This window comes from Pocillopora verrucosa, chromosome 8, assembly GCF_036669915.1.
Source record: "Pocillopora verrucosa isolate sample1 chromosome 8, ASM3666991v2, whole genome shotgun sequence".
NCBI classification, from domain to species: domain Eukaryota; kingdom Metazoa; phylum Cnidaria; class Anthozoa; order Scleractinia; family Pocilloporidae; genus Pocillopora; species Pocillopora verrucosa.
The window spans coordinates 23,768,753-23,788,209 of record NC_089319.1 but is presented as its reverse complement, the minus strand read 5'-3'; the positions used below and the strand labels follow the sequence as shown (position 1 = coordinate 23,788,209).

At 36.9% G+C, this 19,457-nt stretch overlaps 1 long non-coding RNA gene across 2 annotated transcripts; it reads left to right on the top strand.

Moving 5' to 3' along the window:
- Positions 1-2,855: 2,855 nt before the first annotated feature.
- LOC131782692 (uncharacterized) lies at positions 2,856-17,765 on the top strand. Of its 2 annotated transcripts, none has more exons than XR_010718530.1 (7): positions 2,856-2,923; positions 7,427-7,588; positions 8,060-8,239; positions 8,757-8,950; positions 10,812-10,908; positions 11,630-12,076; positions 15,243-17,765. It is a non-coding gene; the product is annotated as an uncharacterized lncRNA (long non-coding RNA). The 2 variants fall into 2 exon arrangements; XR_010718531.1 differs by lacking the exon at positions 2,856-2,923 and adding an exon at positions 3,839-3,920.
- The last annotated feature ends 1,692 nt before the right edge of the window (positions 17,766-19,457 follow it).

Sequence of the window (19,457 nt, the reverse complement as noted above, 5' to 3'; positions counted from 1 at the left end):
CATTTATTTTGTCTTGTTTTCCTTAGTAGTTTGTCCTGTCGGTAAATGTGCTCACGTTGTGGCTGGGTCATCCAATAATGTTCTGCCATTAAAATATATTCAATGGAGAAGAAACTAATTCAAACGGTAAGTTAACTGCCAAAGATAAGAAAGACCACAGGGTATAGACATTTCTTTTTATAGACCCCATTGCTCCGGTCTTGGAGCAAGCAGACCAAAGGTGATAGCAATGAACGACCGAAGGACTACTTCTTGTCTGCGACATGGCGATGAATTCGTCATTTAACCTACTTAGAACTTCATTCAGGTCCAATTTCAGCTTGTGAATCGTAACATTTGTCTGAATATTTCTTGTGAATGGGTGATCAAAATGTAGGGATCAATTTGTTTTGTCACTCGGTATGAGTACGCAAGGAATTGTGTTTTTCACTAAACCACTCTTTGTAGGAAGTAACAAAACTGCGGTGGTCAAAGGCTGCTTATACTGTCATTAAATAGGTCAGTGGAATGAGTCAACGATGTCTGGCGGGTAGCAGAAGGGTTGTGAGCTGTTAACTTTTTGACGTCAGTGTATCAGAAAAACAAAACCTAATTAAGGGGACCAACGGAATGGCGAGTTAAAGATAAGAAACATTAAACGGCATAAACTTATTTTTTGTATGGTCCTCATTTCTCCGGTCCTGGGGCAATGGGCAACTAAGGGGACCAAAGTGATCGAAATTTTTCAACGGAAACGAAAGATGAAAAGACTATTTTTTTTGTCCAAAGAACCGACTGAAAAATGTTTCTTTCTTGACGTACGTTATCTACACTTTTAAGTGTTGTGAGAAATTCAGATGATTTGCATTTTTTTGACTGATCTGTTAATGACGTATCAGCCCAACTTCTAGTAGGATAAGCATAGCAAAGTTCTTTGAAACCTCCGTTAAATCAGGAGGTTCTAGGGTGGCTTCTTTGCTCTGCATTGCCCTGCCGTGTAATCTTTGGTGAACATCGGACTGAATTTTAAAGATAAGGAAGATTAAAGGGTATAAACTTATTCTTTTGTATAGTTCCCACTGCTCCGGTCCTATGGCAATGAACAGTTAAGGGGACCTAAGGTGATTGAAATTTATCAATGCATAAGAAAAATGAAAAATGTTTTTGGTGACGTGCGTTATCTCCACCTCTAAGTGTTTTGGGAGATTCCGATTTTTTCTGCATTTTACTATTGATTTGTCCAAGACCCATTAGCTCAATACTAGTGTGATAAACATCGCAAGTTCCTCGAGAATTAAGTTACATCAGGCGCTTCTAGGGTATAAGCGTAGTCGAAATGTAATTACTTTAAAGGTAAGCTTTAGGTCAATAAGCTTCTTTGTTGCCCTGCCGCATAGCCCTTGTTGAAAATTGGAATAAATTTAAAGATATGTAAGATTACAGGGTATAAACTTATTTATTTGTATAGTCCCCGTTACTCCGGTCCTGGTGCAATGAACAACTAAGGGACTCAGGGTAATCGAAACTTTCAAAGGATAAAAAAGATTGACAATGTTTTTTCGTGACGCACGCTATCTCTACTTTTAAGTGTTTTGGCAAATCCTGATTGTTTTGCATTTTCCTACTGATCTGTTGATGGCGCATCAGCCAAATTATCATGATCAATTTATGTGATGAAATGAAAGCCCCAAAGGATTTTTTGAAAAGAAAAATTGAACTTAGTCTAAGGAAATTAATCTCGTTGCTCGTTTTGAACAAATAACTAAGAAATTCAGGTAAAATTTCAAAGGGAAAGCGGCTTTCTATTTTGCTTGCGACGGTCCCCATAATTTTTACTGCAAGATAACGATATGTCTGCACATATGGCATGAGCATTTTTGTGATAGAAAAGACGAGAAACTTAAAGAAAACAACTTATTTTCCTTTGGTAAGATATCTCTTGAAAGGGCTATATCGGGTGAAATAATCATCAAAATGCACGCATGTGTTTTCTCGTCATTTTTAGGGTCCCCACATGGTGGATTATGACTTAGGTAAAATTTCTAGCGCAAATGTAATTGTCATTTTCAAAATTTTGACCAAATAATGGGCTTGTTAGGTGGAGCTTTGCTAAGGAGAGCGATATCATTTCGATGGAATCCTGACGCACAAAGAAAGCAACGGATTCAACAGGAAATAAAAATTGGCGGTAAATTATTAAATACACACGCAAAAAAATAAAAACAGTACAGACTGGCCCAAAAAAACAAATGCTCAAGACGGCGTAAGTTAACATGCTACGTTGATGGAATATATGTATGAATTTAGGAGATAAGATCTTGCTAGAAGCGGGTGCTCATCAAATACACGGGGTAAAGTTATTGTGGAAATATAGCGCCATAGTTAATAAGTCCACACGTGCTCTGCAAACGAAATTTCCCGCACAATTCTGTAACAGAAGTACGATGGTTAAAGGCTGCTTTTTCTCCTATAAACTAAGTCGGTGCAAGAAGTCAACGTTTACTGGCGGTAAGCAGGAGGGATGGAAGCTGTTAACTTTTTGACGCTAGTGTTATGTATCGAAACAACAAAACCTAATTAAGGGGAACCTGTTAAAGATAAGAAACATTAAACGGACAAATTTATTTTTTGTGTAGTCCCCATTTCTCTGGTCCTGGGGCAATGAGCAATTAAGGGGACCAAAGGTGATCGAAATGCGTCCACGGGTAAGAAAGATGAAAAGACTATTTTTTTTTTGTCTAAAGAACCGAGTGAAAAATGTTTTTTCGTGACGTGCGTTATCTCTACTTTTAAGTATTGTGACAAATCCAAATTTTTTGCATTTTTTACTGATCTTTTAACTTGTTTATTTGTATAGTCCTCATTTCTCCGGTCCTGGGGCAATGAACAATTAAGAGGACCTAAGGTGATCGAAATTTGTCAATGGATAAGAAACTATTTTAAGGTAAGCTATAAGTCGCTATGTTCTTAACTTTTATTTTTCTGTTCTACATTGTCCCTACCGAATAATCTTTGGTGAACAACGGAGCAAATTTTAACTTGGTCCCCACATTGTCCGAAGACAATATTTTAGTCGTGCAGTGTAACTGATTGCTGTGATTATCATGATCAATTTATGCGATGAAATGAAAGCACCATGCCTTTTCCACGGGAAGAATTGAACCTAGTTTGAGGGAATTTATTTAGCTGGTCGTTTCGAATTGAACGGTTGACTAAGAAATTAGGGTAAAATTGCGAAGAGAAAGCGGCTTTCTTTTTTTCTTGCGACGATCCCCATAATTTTTCACTACATGATAACAAAATGTCTGCACATGAGGCATGAGCAGTTTGGTGATAGGACAGAAACTTAATGAGAACAACTTAATGTTTCTTTGGGTCAGATATTTATTGGAAGAGGCTATATCGGGTGAAATAATAAACAAAATGCTCGGTGGGCAAAGGCTGCTTATGCTGTCTACTAAGTCAGTGCAATAAGTAAACGTTTACTGGCGGGTAGCAGAGGGATACAAGTTGTTAACGTTTTGACTTCAGTGTAATGTATCGAAAAACAAAAACCCTAATTAAGGGGACCCACGGAGTGGTGAGTGAATCTGTTCAAGATAGGAAACATTAGACGGCATAAATTTATTTTTTTTGTAGTTCCCATTGCTCCGGTCTTGGGGCAACGAACAATTTAGGGGACCAAAGGTGATCGAAATTTGTCAAAGGATAAGAAAGATGAAAAGACTATTTTTTGTCTAAAGAACCGAGTGAAAATGTTTTTTCGTGACGTGCGTTATCTCTACTTCTAAGTGTTGTGATAAATCCAAATGTTTTGCATTTTTTTACTGATCTGTTAATGAAACATAAGCCCAACTGCCAGTATGATAAGTATAGCAAGTTCCATGAGACTTCAGCTGCATCTGGAGTATAAGCGGAGCCAAAATGTAACTATTTTAAAGGTAAGCTATAAGTCATCGTTATGTTCTTCACCTTTCACTTTTCTGTTCTGTTCTGTTGGGTGACATCGGACCAAATTTTAACATGGTCCTCATATTGCCCAAAGACAAAATTCTCAGTCGTGCAGTGTTACTGATTACTGCGATTATCATGATTAATTTATGTGTTGAAGTGAAAGTACCGAGCCTTTTCAACGGAAAAATTGAACTTAGTCTAAAGGATTTAATCTAGTCGCTCGTTTCGATCAGTCGATTTAGAAATTCAGATAAAATTGCGAAGAGAGGGCACCTTTTTTCCTTGCGAAGGTCCCCATAAAATCTGGTGCATGATGGTGACGAGTCTGTACATAAGGCGTGAGCAGTTTAACGATAGAAAAGGGCAGAAGCTTAATGAGAACAATTTATTGTTTCTTTTGGTAAGATGTCTATTGGAAGAGGCTATGTCGACTCATAAAATCGGGTGAAATGATAATTAAAATGCACGGATGTGTTTTCTCGTCATTTAGAGGTCCCCACATGGTGGGTTATATCCATGGCAAAATTTTTAATTAATTGCGAAAATATTATGACCAAATAGACTTGACGATGTTTCCAAACCATGGACTTGAGAGGTAAAAGTTCGCTGAGGGGAGCGAAGAAAGTTCCATGAAATTGTGTGGCAGAAAGACAGCAACAGATTCGACATTAAAAATTGGCGGGTAATAATTAATAACACACGCAAAAAAATAAAACAGTGCAAAGTGGCTCAAGAACACAAAATTGCTCAAGACGGCGTAAGTTAAATTGTTTCGTTAATAGGATTTACGTATGAATTTAGGGGATGAAATCTTGCTGGAAACTGGTGCTAATCAAATACAAGGGGTAACTTTTTTCGTAGAGATACAGCGCCATAGTAAGAGTCCCCATGTGCTCTGCAAACAAAATTTCCCGCGCAATCCTGTAATCTATTACTGTGCTGATTAATTTATGTGATGAAGTACAACTGCATATCGAACCTTTTAATTGAGAAACCTGGACGTTATTTATCAGAACTTACTTTAAAAATAATTTACCGTGTTGGTTTTTAGCTGAAAATCTACTTCAAATTCGGGGGATTTGTTAAAAAAAAAAAAAAAGGAATTTTTTTTTCTTGTGCGGGAATGGCCATATTATTTAGTATGAGTTCATAACATGTTTGCGCGGTCTTAAGTTGCTAATATTCTCTGTGCTGCAATATGACCCTCAAGATAATTTTTTGCGATGATAGCGACCTAAGGCGCCCACACGGTCTGTACACAAAATCGTTTGTCATGCTGTTACTGGTTGTTCGTTGTTGTTATTGTCATGATGAAATAAGAGGATAAATTTGAAGCTATCGAATTCTTTTTTTTTAAATAATGAACTTAATTTAACAGAATTTGCCGTACAGAAAGTTACTTAGTTGGTCGAGTAAGAAATTTGGGTAAAATTGAGACGAAAAGACGGATTTATCTATTTGAGAAGGTCCCCGTTCTTAATCACTGATCACTCGGCGAAAAGTGTAAATACGATGATCACAATGTTTACCAAATATAAATTTAAGGGTTAAAACTTTGCTAAGGAGAGCGACAGCATTTCGATGGAATCGTGTGGGGGAAAGTGACCAAGAAATTTGACAGGGAATAAATTGGCGGGAAATTATTGTGAGGCCAAAAATTGATCTGTACAAATCGGCCCAAGGACGCAAAATTTTTCAAGACGGCGTAAGTAAAACGTTCCTTTGATGTGATTTATTTGTGAATTAAGTTAATGAAGCCTTGCTGGAAAACGGGCGCCAATCGGGGTAATCTTTTTGTGGATATAGCGCCATAGTAATTCACAGAGTCCCCTCATAATCTAAAAATAAAATTACCCGCGTTATCTTATCACCTTTTACTATGATTATGAATTTATGCGATGAAGTGCAGCTTTGTAGAACACTGAAGTTTATTTTAAAAATTTGTCTGTTGTCTTCGAGTGAAAAAAGGGCTCAAACAACTTGCCATCTTTTAGGAAAAGCAAAGGAACGGTAAATTCATTGGACAAATGTTTGCTACTTTTTTTTTTTTTTTAATTGGAAAAATTTACAAAATGTACGTGAATAGGGCGTTTGTTGTCTTTTGCCCGGCCCGCGAGAAAGAAACGTCTGCTGCTATTTGCTAAGGGAAGGTCAGAATCATGCGGATCACAGTAGAGATTTTGTCACTACCGGGAAAGATTCATGAAACTGTTGCAACATTTCCATATATGATTTTAAAGTTGGCGTAAGCCCGTTTTTGGGGATTTTTGGAGGAAAAGGGCGGCCTTTTCAGATTTAAGAAATCAAAAGAATGCGTCCTTCGGAATACTCCACAGCTTAAAAAATAGTGTAAATTTATTGATCTTAAAAATTTTGTGGTTATGTTTTTTTTATCAGTTTGTTTATTTATTTGGTAGCAGTCCTTTACAACAAAGAATGACCGATGGAGGTACATCGGTTTTGTCAGACTCTCAGATCCCCAACTAAAGGCAATTCAATGTACTTTACAGCTACCCCGCATATAGGTGACATGGAACTGCAACAAAACTCCTTCTTCCTCTTAATCCAAGATCATTAGACTACAATCCCTTTCAGACTCTATTTTATGCTAAACTTCCTCGTACATCTTATTGTGTCCAGGGAAAAACTGTTCGACTAAAACCGTAGCCAAAGGTAATATGTGTGACACAGATAGAGCAAACAAAAGAGAACAATACCAAAACAACAATATTATTAGAATGGTTTAGACGAAGAGGGTCAGCTTTAGAAAATTGGAACGCTTTGGAAATTACTAATAGACCATGGAAAGGCAATTACATTACTTTTCTTGCTAGCTTAAAAAATAGGCAGCCTAACCTTGCATTTGGCCACTGATATAGTATGACTTTTATAACATTGAAGATAACTAGGGGTTGTATCATGATGCTCGAATGTAGTGTTGCAGAAAATTTCCATTCACATGTAAAACAGTAAACTGCCGTAACCCACGTATCTATGAGTACCCTGTTTGTGGAGAGAAAGATGATTCGCGAATATAGTGATTGACTGACATTCAGGCAATAACTAAATGGTAACAAATAATCATAATAAAGATAATAATATCGGTAAATTTATAGGGGCTAGCTCGAGAACCTAACTGTTCTATCTCTAACCCTTTAACTCCCAGAAGTGATCAACATGAAATTTCTCCCGATAATGTCCTTATATTATCTTGCAAACAGCTCATGAGAATATTCAAACTTATCAGGTAGAAGTTGTTGTCCTGATCTAACACCAAATTCTCACAACTAATTTGCAAGGATATGTGTAGCAGCTAGAAGGGAGAATTACCAATCAGATCTTGGGAGTTAAGGGGTTAAGGCTAAAAGTGATTAACTCATTTACAGCTACTTACTCATTTCGATAATATATATGGATTTGCCTCCCACAGGAGGAAGTAGCCACAAAAAGGGAAGCAAAATGATCAACGGATTTGGTATAATTTTGTTTTAAGGGTGAGGTGTGTTCCAACAGAGAAGTTTTCAAAGGGTGATCTCCCTCTTCAATATAAAGGGGAACTTGTCTCAGAGGATGAAGGTTATCAAAGAGAAGATTTGCATGTGGAAGAAATAAGAAGCTTTCTCTTCTTTTTTAAGGATGGATTCCTGTGTTTATGGTTAGTTATTTTAATTATAATATAGTAAAACGTCACTAACCGTAAGCGCTAAGTTAAACAAAAAAGATTTTAAGGTAGTGGGGGAGGCTGTCCTAAGACTACTGTACACAAATCGACCTGAATGAATTCAAATAGGCTTCATGAGATTGTTAATCACTGATACTGAAATACATACTATTTTGTGTGTAATGTGCTTCATGATTTGTCATCATTTGCATATTACTCCAAATGAAATAAAATTACCATCAAAATATATGGTACTTTTTTTGCACTTTTTTGGCTTTATCATGAGTTGCATTTAAGTTTCATTGTAAATAAAGTAGTTGTGTAATTTTAGATGGGCTTGGTCTGCGCCACACAACCAAAGGAAGAACTGAAACTAAGTCATCAAACCTTACACTACACTTTTACAAGGAACAAATTGAGACTGCTCTTTTCCAATTATAACTTTGACTTTTGTGGATTTTCTAGCCTTGATGCAACATTCTCTGCTGGACTTGGAAGACTAAAAAACGATAATCCATTAAATAAAGCAAATGAGAAAGATTAACGGTGAAGACAAAGTGTGCCTTGCCCTTTGTGGACTTCGGAACGGTGAAGGTCTACACTGTGACCATGAAGTTAGAGATCTTCCCTGGCGAAAGCTAAAAGGTATTGCAACCTAACCATTAATAACTTGTTTTGGGAGACTTGTGTCATACTTAACAGAACTGCAGCAACTCTTTTCTTTGCTTGTGTTTCAGTGTAACGGACCCCATGAGCTATCAGGGTGTTTGCCCCATCTCTTCTAAAGATAATTTCGTTTTTTTTTTCTTGTTTTGTTTTGTTTTGTTTTGTTTTTTTAGGGGAACATTCATAGCCCTTAGGATAAAAAATTATAACATTTAATTCTCCATTCCAGACTTAGATTTACTTAAATGCAAACCGTTTCAGTCCTGTTATGATTACGTATATTAATCTCTCTTAACATGAATATTGAAAATACCATACAATCTGTCTAGATATCATGACAACTCATACCATCCTTGGTCAAAACAATCTAAAAGTTATTTTTTTAATAATACTTCAAATGATGACGACAATGATTATGATGATGGCTCCAATTATTCATTCCTGGTTTCACACAAATTAGCAAAACTCTACACATTTCTTTTTCTTAACCACATAGGTAATGAGAGCAAGGCAGATGGACTAAAGAATGGGACAGTAAGGTGCAACACAAAAAAGAAGAAAATATGAACAAGGGCAACAGCAGTCCTGACAATGATGAAAGTTTCCACATAGATGTAACAACAAATTCTGAAGAGATTTACTCCCTGAATCAGATCAATGACTGTCTATTTACAGACTCCTTGGAAGCTGGTATGTACATACAAACACCCTCTATTATATAAACTGCAGATGTCCCTTACACTCTGAGCCCATCAATTCTTAGGGCTCTTTGGAAAATGAGAGATATTTTTTGATGTTACAGAAATAGTTTTCCAATATTAAATCCCCACTGAGTTTTTTGCAAGTGGCTTTTGCCATTTCAAATGTCTTCATAAATATCATTATACATTCTCTTCCAACGTCAAAGGTAAGTTGCAACCAAACAAAAGCCTTAAAAATCATGAAAACAATGAACTATTACTACCACGGCTAAAAGTAAAACAGTGGTGTAAGAAAAGTGCAAGAAAAGGGGAGGAGGAAAAACAAAAGGTGTAAGACTGCTTTTTGTGCATAACCAAACTGCGGAAGCTTATGATTTGCATCTGAAAGAACAGTATCTATAAACGGTGTTTTGGACAATTTCGCTCTTCAGACCCTCAAAGTGACTAAAAGAAACGGTTTGAATAGCTTCGAAAGACATTCTCAGACAAAACTCCCAGGAACTAATGCGTCAAAAGATGGTGGTTTTGACATAGAAGAGTTGAAGTTATTAAATGAAGTTTGGCTCTACTAAGAAATAATGATTATCACAAAACAAGAAAAAAACTGTTACATTCCTTTTTCTTAACCATGTAGTTAATGAAGGTAAGATGCCAGTAAAAGATGGCAAAGTTGAGAGTAAGGTGCAACGCAACAAAGAACAAAATATGAACGAGAGCAACAACATGGCTGATGTTGATGAACAATTCCAGATAACTATCATAACAACTAAGGATGTTTCCTCCATGAATCAGAATAACTAAATATCTGCAGACTCCTTACAGCAATTTCACGAGTGGAAACTTGGGTTGTGTGATAAGGAATGCTGGGTAAACGATGAAGCGAATTACAAAGCAATCGAATAATTAGAATCTCTGCCTTTTAATTTGGCTTAATTTAAAGGTAGTCACTAAATTTATATTGATAGCCACATATAAAGCAATTACCTGACATATTTTGAAGGAAAAGGAACTTGTTATGCTGAAATAAGCGACCACTTGCCACACAGGTCTATCAGAGAGTATCATTTTACGAAATGGCATTGTAAGGGAGATACAAACTGGAAAGAAACATCTAACTAGTACAATAACACAATTAGTGATCAATCCTAAACTACTCAGATTTATTTTATTGACTGGTTGGATTGTTTTAATTTGGAGTGATTTTTGTCTGGCCCGTATCTCGAACAATATGATCATCTCTTAATCTGGCCATTCAGTTCCACAGTAGTTGTCCTTGCTCAACCAACGTTGCCATTTTGTATAACTGCTTCAGTCAAATTTCCATAGACAGGTCATGTTCTACTCTCACTTACTTACACTTTTGTATACTGAACTGATCATGCTCCCTTATTGCAAAGAATTTCTGTAAGGGGGGGGGGGGGGGGTTTCCAAATCCTTTTTCGGGTTGAGTTGTTCAAGGCTAGGTTTAGATAATCCAGGCTTAGTGTGAAATCTGGTTCCAGATCTGAAAGCTTTAAATGAAAATTCAATACAATTCTTTTTGTCTCCAATTTAAAAATTGGATGCTATGAAAAGAAAAGAGAAGATTATCCAAAAAAGGCTTTTGAAAGAAGGAATAAAGAAGCTTGGATAAAAATTTGACCTTGGGTTAATGCTTATTGGCCTTTGAACAACTGGGCCTAGGAATCTCTCATCAACTTCTTTTTTTTCCCACTGGGGCATATATATTTATAATGCTTTCCTAACTTAGAAGTTTCAAGTTATAGTAATTAAGCTTTTTTTATTTGTTCCAGTCTTGCCATAAACAAGACTTTCAGCATAACTCACTATTTTTCCTCTTGAATTCAAAGGGGAAAGAAATCTACATCTCCAGTTCCTTCTTCTTACAACGGTGGAATAATGCATCGCAGAGCAATGCACCTGAAAAAGTCCTTCATTCTGTGTCAGGTAATAATGATTATTGTGATAATAATACTTTTAAACATGCTTATAACATAGCATGCTTGCCCTATCTTAGTCCAAACCCTAATTAAGTCGTATTTTCATCTCCTACTTCAACAAAGTCTCCAGTTATCAAGGAAAATGTCATGAAAATTCTGGAATTGAGCTTCTTTAAGACACTCAAACTGACTGACCAAAAACATTGCCTGACAACAAAAATGAAACCAGGAAGGGTAGATCTAACTGGTGGTTAAATCTGTGGAATGATAATATTATGATTGCAAAAATGTACTATAATATTAAAGAGTCTCATGCTGTTGCATCGATACTTTTTTGGTTTTTCCTTTTTTTTTGGTTCTTTATTTTTTTTTCCTATTTTAGCTTTCTAATTTCTAAATTAAATCCGGAAAGTCATTCTTTTTAGCCTTGCCCCCTTCTCCTTGGTATTTTCATCAACCCTGACTGGGTAACACATTGCACATCCTGATGTCATGATATCACAATTACAGCAAAGACAGTGAGAACATTTTATGAAGTTTTCAAAAAGTTCAGCATAATGACGTGTTTTTCTGATGCTAACAATGCCTTTTTGGGCCATTAAAAAGAAAATATTTCTGTTTCATTTTTTATATTTTAATACCTTGGGGGGAATTTCTATAATTTGAGTTTGTAAAATATTGTTTGAGTAAACGTAATTTATGTTTTAATTATCATATTTTTAAAACAGATCAGACATAGTTGAGATTCGTAGTAAGTGGGGCAGGACTGTAACAGTAATTTTGACACCTGAGGTGAAAAACAGCATCGACCTCCTCAACAAGACAAGGAAAGCCGTGGGTATTCCAGATGAAAATCCATTTAATAGTTGCTAGGTCAAATAGACAGTCAAATTTGCTATGGAAGGCGGCCTACCTCTGTCAAACCTTACAGAGATAGCCAGTACCAAACTCAGAAAGTATATGGCGACCATTTCCCAAGTAGTCTCTCTCAAAGGAACAGAGGTATACCGACTAAGCAAGACACCTTGGTCATGAAATCCAAGTGCATGGAGACTTCTACTGTCTTCACGAATCTGCAGTTGAAATTTCCAAAGTGAGCAAGCTTCTTCTTACAGTCGGTCAAGGTGAAACAAGAAAGTTCACAAGGAAAACACTGGCGGAAAATGACTGAAATGGTGAGTACAAGATTGTAGGTGGTTTCAATTTCATAACTAATTTCTCTTGTTCTTCTGTCTATATTGTTCTTGAGAGCCATAAACTACACATTTTTTTGTTCTTTACAAACACGTTTAAGGTGCTAACTATGTTAAAAAAGAGAGAAGAAAGATCGGTCACTTACCAAGTTGAACTACACTAGGAAGTGATCCTAGACCGTTTCATGCTTAGCTGCCAACCTCGTCCCAAGGTACATCGGTCACTTTTTCAAAGCGGCGGCCACGCGTTCGTAGATTCCCGTGCATAAGGGGATATGCATGCTCAAACAATTACTTATGGGGACTACCAGCCATACTTATGGGGACATTTCTAAAACAACTAGTTATGGGAATTACTTGCCATTCTTAAGGAGCTTATGACACGAATTTTTTTGCGTAAATATTTAGCTTATCATATGTACAAACCAATTCCGATTGAAGAATAGTCCTAGACTTAAAACTCGGTTTTTTCGGGCCCTAAAGTGCTTTTGTCTTAAAAGCGTCCCGTGGACTGGTAACGAATTAGCGGCTGATGACGTAGAAAACTGTGAAAACTCTCAGTCTACACCAAAATACCTTTCACATCTCTTGCAATTTTGTATAAGTCAGCGCTGAAATAATTTTGAAATAACGACCGATAGCGATGTCTACCTACCTTAAGTAAGCTCTACCGAGAGTTGTAATACATCGTACTCAAGTTATAAAGAAGAAATGAAAGTTGCGAGTACGGTTCAGCCCTAAGAAGGAGAAACGCGCTGCATCAAACGAAGATTTATACGAAGACTGACAAAGGCGGTTTCCCGCTTGCATTGTTTAGGTCAAGATTAGAACAAAAATTCCCGTTACTGAATGTCTAGTTTGCTGCGCTTGTGTTTTGTGGATAGCTCTGTTCGTTTCTGTTGCAATAGCATTGTTAGTGAGTGTTTCCATCCGACAGATGCCAGTAGGTAATTTATGACCGGCCCGGTAACAAGAGAGCCTACGCCACCTCCACATGATGCTATCCCATTGGCAAGCGCCTTCTATTAAAGTATTCACCCAGGACAACGATAGACGACACACAGGAGAAACTAGAACCCACTCCCCATACAAGTCCGTAGGTCACATACATTTATGAGCTTCTTGTATGAAGAAGGTTAGGAACAACCCTGGGACGGATAGTAACGCACCAGCAAAGGACACAACACGGCATCCAAGACGATCACACAATGCACTTGATATAAGACCAAAAAAAAATTAGAACCCATGGCCATGGCGCCAATCCACGCTGTGAAAAGAAATCAATAATATGATCTCCATGTATAAAGAAACATGTCATTCTTTTTGTCACGGGCGTGAAGCAGAGGCAAATTTTTTAAATGCGGCAACGACTGTTTTACATCCGTTTCATGACCAATATTATTAGGTTCCTCTCGGTCAATGCTCTAGTGTTTCGTTGCTGTAGATAAATTCCCTTGGTAAACCAAAAGCTAACTTTTGAAGAAATAATCAGTTGTATCACGAGGCACGATGATTTTCCACCGAAGAGTAATCGAGCAGTTCTACTGCAAGTTGCTCCTTCTCCCATAGATTGCAAAGGCAGAAGCCATGGTCACGGTCGTCGAGCCGGTCAAACCAAAAGGAAAACGAGTGAGTTTATAGTCATCTGATTCAAGTTAATCTCATATAGGCATTTTAATAGAAAAAAACCTTATTTAGTTTAAGTGCAGCATTGCCATATGACCCATTCCGCACAAAGGAAATAACGGACATCAGTATTATTAATGAATATTTCGTACGCATCGACTTTCATACGGCACTTAAATTCGTTACTATCTAATTCAATAAAATTTGTGTTTCCTTATTTATATCGTTGCGGTGCTGTTATCCCAATGAAATTGCTAATATTGCTACTTTTGGTTTCTTGAGGGTAGGGGGGAATTGATAGCTCGTGAGATGGATTTTCGGAAACCTAGGTTAGGAGAATACAAGGCCCCTTTAAGCTTGTTTTTATGCCATTATCCGTCAGAGGTTGCACACTGTTCACGCAACAGGATATCGGTCAGCTCAGGAAAGGGCTTGAACTTCATTACAATTGATGTAAATCTTTTATCAAAATACGATGGAAGCTACAATTGGTATGATATTCATACGATAAGAAAAGCGCAAACGTAGTCATGTAGAAAGACAAAAAGTGTGAGTACATCTCAAGCGCGTGAAATAAACATCAAGAAGGAGCTCACCATTTTTCATTTGCGAAATGTCAGCCGGAAAGAATGTTGAACAATCGTGTATAGTGTGGAAACAGGGCCCTTAATCAGCATTCGTTTTAGCTGAATTCATCGGTTATGTTACCCTTATTTGTGGTATGTGTTCGCAACAGGCGTCTTCGAAGCCGGTACGGAGAATAAGGCCGACGACATTAAAGAGTAGAATCTCCTCGATGTCGACGATCGAAAGCGTCCATTTTGGCCATACAGCTACGTCATTTGGAAAGTCGTGTATATAATTGCCCGGTTTATGTGTATTATTCTTGTAGCGAACATCATTGGGCGCTCCAGCCAAGCACTATGTTCGTCCTCTCTATGATATTTCTCCTTTCTCCACCATAATTGCTTACGCGTCTTCACAGTTTTCTACGTCACAGCTATATAACATGATTTTGGCTGCTCGCTTAGTGGCGACACTTTTTGGCCGCCAAATCGTACTTCCAATGGACCAAAAAATTGGTCAAGGAGAACCCGCTAAGCGCTATGGTTAATGATCTCTAATTTTAAATACAGCTATCAACCAGAAGATGCAAAATAAAAAATTTCAAAATTTCGTGTCATAGTCACTTTAAAGGGAAAAGCTCTATATAGCTACTAATGTGGACTACTTGCCGTACTTATGGTGACATGCTAACACACAACTACTTATGGGGACTACTTTCCATTCTTGTGGCGACATGCTAATACACAGTTACTTACGGGGACTACTTGCAAAGAAATTAACCCTCCCCCTTCCCCCCTCCCCCCCCCCCGAAAAACGCAGCAGTCACATGGACATGGAAAATGTGGACCGGGGAATGTCAAAGTCAAAGAGTAAGTAGAGAAAATGTTGTAATTATAAGAGGAGTAAGTTTTAGCTGAAAGCTTACTTGTTGTGCTTATTTTGATTTTCTTTACAGAGTAAGATGCCCATGTTTTATGTACAGAAGAAGAGAAGGAGGCAGTTTTTTAAGCACCCTAGTTCATTTGTCAGAGAAAGACGCTTTACGGGAAAATTGGACTGTAAGAACTGTATTTTAAAAGCAAATGGTGCATTAGATGGTAGGGACTGGCATGCTGTTAAATATTTTGTTAAGATTGACATTGGAGAAAGAGGGTTCTTGCCGCTAAAGTCCCCACCCTTAATGACAACCCTTAATACCTTGCTAAAATTCAACCTCAATAGCTGCAAGGACAACAAAAAACAGTAATTCATGATAATTAAGGGGTATTTTGCTGTTTCCAAACATCTCCAATATTTAAAAAAAAAACTTACCGTCATAGTTTGCGTGGATACCCTGTGATTCAACGACAAATAGAATATGTTATATTCTACCATAAATTTTTGGATATAGGCCAATCCCAAAATACCCCACCCAAAGTGTAAGCCACCAATCCTCCATTAAATTGGCTTTGTCAAGTGTAAAATGATATAAACTGTAGTATTGACATCAAAACTTTTAAAAGTCTTAGAATCAATATGTTATCCACTTGTAATTCCAACTCAAAATTTTATAATTGGACAAAATTTAAAAATATGCTACCTTAAAAATAGGATTTTAGGGTTGTGTCCAGAATTTTTACATTATTTCGACTTTCTCAAATTCAGTCATTGATAACTATGGAGGTAGATTTCAGTATTACACAAACTAAGAGTGCTTTATTTAGCTCTTGATTGGAGTATTAAGATATAACCAATTGAAAGGGTTTGGCATCACATATTTAACTTTGTCAAACAATGACGTTATTAAGAAAACTAAACTTTTAGAATTGTATTTTAAAAGCAAATGGTGCATTTAGTGCAACACTTGCTTTTAAAATACAAACAACTTAAGGACCGGCATGCTGTTTAATACTTTGTGAAAAATCAGATTGACAAGAAAAAGCAGGTTCTTGCCCCTAAGTATAACTAATAGAATCGTTCTGTTTTTGTTATCTCAAAGTATAACTAATCCTGTGCAGGGTAACCTACTGTTTTGCCAAACTCTTCCAATCTCAGGGCTGTCACAAAGATCTCAAGTTTCTGGGTAACTACAGAAAGAAGGCAGGAAATTAAGCAGCTAGGGATTTCCTTTTTGGTTCTATTTTTATTCTATACTCTATGAAAGTGGCCAGTGGTCAACTTCATATTCGCTAAGGAAACTCCCTGGTCCCCCGCCCGTAATGACTACCCTGTTACCTTGCTAAAATTTCACCCCAAGAGCTGCAAGGACAACAAAATACAACTGAGATAATTAGTATATTCGTTATGATGTTGGACATAATTGCTAACATTATGATAGTTAAGGAGTGTTTTGCTTTGCATTTCCCAATATTTAAAAATATTACTAATAGTCAAAGTTTGTGTGGGTCTCCTGATTCAAGGGCAAATAGTATGTTCCAGTTGCCTCAAATTTTCTTCAAAAGTAATAGAGCTTCCCTTTATTTTATCAATCATTTTAAAAAGTTTCTGTAGATTCTCATCACGTAATCACTGTTACCGAAGGTGAGCCCTACCAAGACTTCTTATAAATACTCCTGCGCTTACAGTTTTAGTGAATTGTATAATCCGCCAGGATCTAAGGCTCCTGCAAATGTTTGGGTTATACTGTTATAAAAAACACACCCTGAACATTTGGATATAAGCCTATATTAAAGTACCCAACCTCAATATAAGCTACCAAATTCTCAAATCTATACATCCTGATAGTAAGCTCTGTAGACCTTACATACCCGCCAATATTCTTAATATGACTAAACAGAATTTTTTTTTATCCATATCATTACTGTTTCGTTAAAGGGTGTAGTTTCAGCCAGTATTGCATTGTAGCTTGTAACCACTGATCCGGCCTTGTTAAGTTATAAATATATACAATGCAGTATTGTTATATGTATTTTGCAAAATATTAGAAGCAATTTGCCATCCATTTGTAGGCCTAACTAGTTTTTAATTGGTCAATATCTTCTTTACAACAAATAGCTCCTATGAAATTATGAGCTCAGGGTTATATCCAGAATTTTTACCGTTTTTAAGTCTCTTACACTTGATCATTGATAATTCCAGAGGTGGATTTTAATATACACTAACTAAGAGTGCTTCATTTCTGGAGTGTAAGCAAAACCAATGAGAGAGTTTTGCATAATGATTTTAACAAAAAAATTTATAACTACAGTGGTTGAATTGAACTGTTATTGATCAAGCATTGTGAAACCAACATCAGAGGGTTGTGCAACCAAACTACGTCTTAAGTTAAATTTTAGTAGCCATTAGCATACAATTTTATGACCAATCTCACTAAAAAGATGTCTGCAACATGGGATGCAGAATATCTGCTCTACTCACTCGTGAGTGGCTTTGGCTGATAACTCTCCTGTGACAGTTAAAAAGAAATCGCTGCTTAAAATTATATTAAAGTGTTACAGTTCCATTAACTTCAAACTTCTCTTGCCTTCTTTTTTTGTGAAAAGCCACCTGAAGTTCCAAGATTATGAGGAGGGCTTACCAGTCTGGCTTATATATATGCTACGTGTAGGATGGAAGCCAATGTTAATTAAGTTCCAAGACTAGATCCTTTTTTTTCTTCTATAAGAACCTTTTTTAATAGGAACGTTTAGGCTGAGATTAGCCCAAATTTTTAAAACATTCTCAGAACATACCCAGGCTGAGAGTCAGTTGAGAACTTTTTCATTTTGCTCATCTTTTTTATCTTTTTTTTAATGAAGAATAAGAGAAGAATAAATAAGGGCAAAAGAAATGTTAAACTGTGGTCAAACAGGACAATAAACTCAAATACTTAAGAATGCGGTTTTTACTGTTGTACGATAAACTGAAGAACAACTCATATTGTGGTCGAATTTAGTCCGTAATAATAAAACTTTCAGAACATCTTAAGAAAGTTTTCAGACTCAAATTGCATGAAAAAGAACGCTCAACCTCAGCCCCCAAATTAGACGTTAAAAAAAGGGTGTGTTACCAAAATGGTACCTATTGTAGTGCTCAACTTGTATTTGTCAAGTATTGCCTTTCCTCCAGTTGGCCAATATCATGGGTTTTTCATACACCAAACTGAAAAGCCATCTCTTAATCAAAGAAGCCGAATTCAGAAAGCTTTTACAATAAATATTTTTGTGCCCTTTTCCTAAAATCATTACTGTCGAGTTGGTGTTATTGAAAGCGTGACAGTTGGACTTTTGTTGTAAACATTACAGGATTCGAGTTATATCAACTGTCTCTTGCCTTCTTCACAGAAAGATACCCGCAGGTTTGAGTTTCGAATTTGAAAGATAAAGATTAGGTCTTTCCTGCAAAGAGTATTTTATCCCAAATTGAAGGGTCACTTTTGAGATTTTTTCAGTTGGGCTTCCTTAAGTCGCAGTCATCCTTCATTGTAGGCATACTATGCATGCAAAAGTTATTTCTTTGGATGGATAAGCTCAGGTGGGACACTAAGTAACTGACGTTTTCATTTTTGTAAAAAGAGAAAAAGTATTAACTTCAAAAGATTCCGACAAAAATTTCTTTCAATAAAGAGCAAAAAAGACCCATTCAATTTATCTGAAATGAATTTAGACACAGGTGTTTTTCTGGTCTATTGTCACTGGTGTCTGAATAGTTTTAAGCAACACTAAACTCTATTGGTGTCACACTTGCGGCAGTCTCCGTCGCAGCCGTTGTTTAGTCTCGCCACGCAGTGCAGTCTCTCTCCCATTGCAAGACCAAACAACGACTGCAAAGGCGATTACGCTAACGGGCCTTCATTATTAGTATTTAATCACGAGGGTTTTCTTCCGCTGCAGGAAAGTACCAGGCCTTCAGCAAAACTTCTTCGCCTTCTCCAGCAAAAGGAGAGGCGGTCCTCATAAGAGGGGTGTGGAAACAGAGACCCCACAAGTTAGGTAAGTATGTCCTCACAAGTCTTATATTAAAAGTAGTACCCACAAGTAGGCAAAGTTGAGTAATGGACAGGTCCCCATAAGGAAGTCCCCACAAAAAAAATTGGAATTTCCTCAATTCTAATCAAGTGTATAAAGAGTAAGGCAAACAAGCTATCAAACATCGTAGTTTTTATTTTGATACTGCCAGCAGAAGGAGGGGTCCCCGCAAGCGGTGTGTGTAAACACAGTCCTCACAAGTTGCCAAAGGTGCGTATGTGTGT